Below are 5,000 nucleotides of genomic sequence, written 5' to 3'. Positions count from 1 at the left end.
TAATGAACTATATAGAAGAGTTATCTATCGGAATAATACTCTTATCGATCTATTAACAACAAGTAGATCTACTCCAGGAGAATTAGTAATATGTCAGGAGAAATTGGTACAAGCAGCCGTGGATACACTTCTTGATAATGGAATCCGCGGACAACCGATGAGGGACGGTCATAATAAGGTTTACAAATCTTTTTCTGATATAATCGAGGGTAAAGAGGGAAGATTTCGCGAGACCCTACTTGGGAAACGGGTTGATTATTCAGGTCGTTCTGTCATTATTGTAGGTCCATCACTTTCATTACATAGATGTGGATTGCCCGGCGAAATAGCAATAGAACTTTTCCAGACATTTCTAATTCGTGATCTAATTCGAAAACATTTTGCTTCCAACATAGGAATTGCTAAGAGTAAAATTCGGCAAAAAGAACCGATTGTATGGGAAATACTTCAAGAAGTTATGCAGGGACATCCCGTATTGCTAAATAGAGCACCTACTCTGCATAGATTAGGTATACAGGCATTCCAACCCATTTTAGTAGAGGGGCGTGCTATTTGTTTGCATCCATTAGTTTGTAAGGGATTCAATGCAGACTTTGATGGCGATCAAATGGCTGTTCATGTGCCTTTATCCTTAGAAGCTCAAGCAGAAGCACGTTTACTTATGTTTTCTCATACAAACCTCTTGTCTCCAGCTATCGCGGATCCAATTTCTGTACCAACTCAAGATATGCTTATTGGACTTTACATATTAACGAATGGGAATCGTCGGGGTATTTCTTCAAATAGGTATAATCCACGTAATTGCAGAAATTTGAAAAATGAAAGAATTCCCCAAAAAAACTATAAGTATACGAAAAAAAAAGAACCTTTTTTTTGGAATTCCTATGATGCAATTGGAGCTTATCAACAGAAAAGAATAACCTTCGATAGTCCTTTGTGGCTCCGGTGGCGACTAGATCTACGCATTATTTCGTCAAGAGAAGTTCCTATCGAAGTTCACTATGAATCTTTAGGCACCTATCATGAAATTTATGGGCATTATCTAGTAGTAAGAAGTACAAAAAAACAAATTCGTTCTATTTACATTCGAACCAACGTAGGTCATATTTCTTTTTATCGAGAAATCGAAGAAGCTGTACAAGGTTTTTGCCGAGCCTATTCATATGGTATCTAATCATATAGATGGTTGTATCTAAGATAAACAAATTTATGATACTGGTGTAAATTCAAATCTTCATGATTTAACATTTAACAAGGATCTTAGTTTTTTAATTTCTCAATTTCTACACAAATTAAGATAAAGAAAAGGCAGTTTTTCAATCATTGACTCAAATCCATTGTTGAACTGAATGAATCCCACTGAGTGGAATAGGGAGGTACTTATGGCAGAACGGACCAATCTAATGTTTCACAATAAAGTGATAGGTGGAACTGCCATTAAACGACTTATTAGCAGATTAATAGATCACTTCGGAATGGCATATACATCACATATCCTGGATCAAGTCAAGACTCTGGGATTCCGCCAAGCTACGGCTACATCCATTTCATTAGGAATTGATGACCTTTTAACAATACCTTCGAAAGGATGGCTAGTCCGAGATGCTGAACACCAAAATTTGATTTTGGAAAAACAGCATCATTATGGAAATGTACATGCAGTAGAAAAATTACGCCAATCCATTGAGATATGGTATGCTACAAGTGAATATTTTCGACAAGAAATGAATCCTAATTTTAGAATGACCGATCCTTTTAATCCAGTCCATATAATGTCCTTTTCGGGAGCTAGAGGAAATGCATCTCAAGTACACCAATTAGTAGGTATGAGAGGATTAATGTCGGATCCACAAGGACAAATGATTGATTTACCTATTCAAAGCAATTTACGCGAAGGGCTATCTTTAACAGAATATATAATTTCTTGCTACGGAGCTCGTAAAGGGGTTGTAGATACTGCTGTACGAACATCAGATGCTGGATATCTTACACGTAGACTTGTTGAAGTGGTTCAACATATTGTTATACGTCGAACAGATTGTGGTACCATTCGAGGAATTTCAGTAAATACCCAGAATGAAACGATGCCGGAAAGTAGTTGGACACAAACATTAATTGGTCGTGTATTAGCAGACGATATATACAGAGGTTCACGATGCATTGCCATTAGAAATCAAGATATTGGAATTGGACTTTTCAATCGATTGAAAACCTTTCAAACACAACCAATATCTATACGAACTCCTTTTACCTGTAGGAATACATCTTGGATCTGTCGATTGTGTTATGGTCAAAGTCCTACTCAAGGTCACTTGGTGGAATTAGGAGAAGCTGTAGGTATTATTGCGGGCCAATCCATTGGAGAACCGGGCACTCAATTAACATTAAGAACTTTTCATACTGGCGGAGTATTCACAGGGGGGACTGCCGAACAGGTGCGAGCACCTTATAATGGAAAAATTAAATTCAATGAGGATTTGGTTCATCCTACACGTACACGTCACGGGCATCCTGCTTTTCTATGTTATATAGACTTGTATGTTAGTATTGAAAATGGTGACATTATACATAATGTGACTATTCCACCAAAAAGTTTTCTATTAGTTCAAAATAATCAATATGTAAAATCAGAACAAGTGATTGCCGAGATTCTCGCAGGAACATATACTTTTAATTTAAAAGAAAAAGTTCGAAAACATGTTTATTCTGACTTAGAAGGAGAAATGCATTGGAGTACGGATGTGTATCATGCATCAGAATTTAAATATAGTAATGTCCATATCTTACCAAAAACAAGTCATTTATGGATTTTATCAGGAAAATCAGACAGATCCGCTTCAGTCTCTTTTTCAACCCGAAAAGATCAAGATCAATTGAACATTCATTATCTTTCTACAGGAGAAAGAGATATTTGTAACCATTTAGCAAGTAATAATAAAGTAAGACATAATTTGTTTCGTTTCACTCCTTCTGAAAAAAAAGAAAGAAGGATTTCAGATTATTCAAAAAATAATCAAATCCTATGTAAAGATCATTGTCATTTTACACATCCTGCTATTTTTCACGATACTACGGATTTATTAGCAAAGAGGCGGAGAAATCGATTCATTATTCCATTTCAATTCCAATCGATTCAAGAACGAGACAAAGCACTAATGTTAGATTCCAGTATCTCGATTGAAATACCAATCCATGGTATTTTTCGTAGAAATAGTATTTTTGCTTATTTCGATGATCCTCAATACCGAACACAGAGCTCGGGTATTACTAAATATAGGACTATTGATATAAATTACATTTTTAAAAAAGAGGATTTTTTAATCGAGTATCCAGGAATTCAAGAATTTAAGACAAAATACCAAATTAAAGTAGATCAATTTTTTTTCATTCCCGAAGAAGTGTATATTTTACCAGAATTTTCTTCCATAATGGTACGGAACAATAGTATTATTGAAGTAGATACACCAATCACTGTAAATATAAGAAGTCAAGTAAGCGGGTTGGTTCGATTGGAGAAGAAAAAAAAAAAGATTCAATTAAAAATATTTTCCGGGAATATCTATTTTCCCGGAGAAATGGATAAGATATCCCGGCACAGTGCCATGTTGATACCACCGAGAACGGTAAAAAAAAATTCAAAAGGATCAAAAAAAAAAATGAAAAATTGGATCTATGCTCAATGGATCACAATTATGAAAAAAAAGTATTTTGTTTTGGTTCGACCGGTCATTTTATATGAAATAGAAGATAGGATCAATTTAATCCAATTTTTTTCCCAAGATATGTTACAAGAAAGAGATAATTTGGAACTTCAAATTATTCATTATATTCTTTCTGGAAATGGAAAATCAATTCGGGGAATTTCTAATTCTAATACAAGTATTCAATTAGTTCGGACTTGTTTAGTCTTAAATTGGGATCAAGACAAAAAATTGTCTTCTATCGAAAAAGGGCATGCTTCTTTTGTTGAACTAAGTATAAAAGGTTTGGTTAGATATTTCTTAAAAATGGACTTAGGAAAATCCCATATTTCATATATAAGAAAAAGGAAAGATCCGCTCGGTTCAAGATTTATCTTGGATAATGAGTCGGACTGGACCAACATCAATCCATTTTTTTTTATAGATCCGAGGGAAAAAGTTCAACAATCACTTAGTCAAAATCATGGAACTATTCATATGTTGTTGAATAGAAATGAGAAATGCCGATCTTTAATAATTTTGTCATCATCGAATTGTTTTCAAATACGATCATTCCACGATGGAAAATATTACAATGGGATAAAAGAAGAAATAAATCCAATTCAAAGAGATCCTCTGATTCCAATTCAAAATTCGTTAGGTCCTTTAGGAATAGCCCTTCAAGTTGCCCATTTTTATTTTTACCTTTTAATTACTAATAATCAGATCTCGATAAATAAAAACGGGCAACTTGACAAATTAAAAGAAACTTTTCAAGTATTAAAATATTATTTAATAGACGAAAACGAGATCATTTATAAATCTGATCTATCTAGTAACATCCTTTTAAATCCATTCTATTTGAATTGGCATTTTTTCCATCATAATTATTGTGAAAAAAAAACGTTTCCCATAATAAGTCTTGGTCAATTTATTTGCGAAAATGTATGTATAGTTCAAACGAAAAATGAACCACACCTTAAATCGGGTCAAATTCTAACTGTTCAAATGGATTCTGTAGGAATAAGATCGGCTAACCCTTATTTGGCGACTCCTGGAACAACTGTTCATGGTCATTATGGAGAAATACTTTCTGAAGGAGATATATTAGTTACATTTATATATCAAAAATCGAGATCAGGTGATATAACACAAGGTCTTCCAAAAGTAGAACAGGTATTGGAAGTTCGTTCGATTGATTCAATATCCATAAACCTAGAAAAGAGAGTGGATACTTGGAATGGGCGTATAACAAGAATTCTTGGCATTCCTTGGGGATTCTTCATTAGTGCTGAGCTAACTATAGCGCAAAGTCGTATT

This window comes from Vigna unguiculata, unplaced genomic scaffold (assembly GCF_037176805.1).
Source record: "Vigna unguiculata cultivar grain cowpea cultivar isolate G323 ecotype 2 unplaced genomic scaffold, ASM3717680v1 ptg000431l, whole genome shotgun sequence".
In the NCBI taxonomy this organism is placed as follows: domain Eukaryota; kingdom Viridiplantae; phylum Streptophyta; class Magnoliopsida; order Fabales; family Fabaceae; genus Vigna; species Vigna unguiculata.
Note: the sequence above shows the minus strand (reverse complement) of the source record.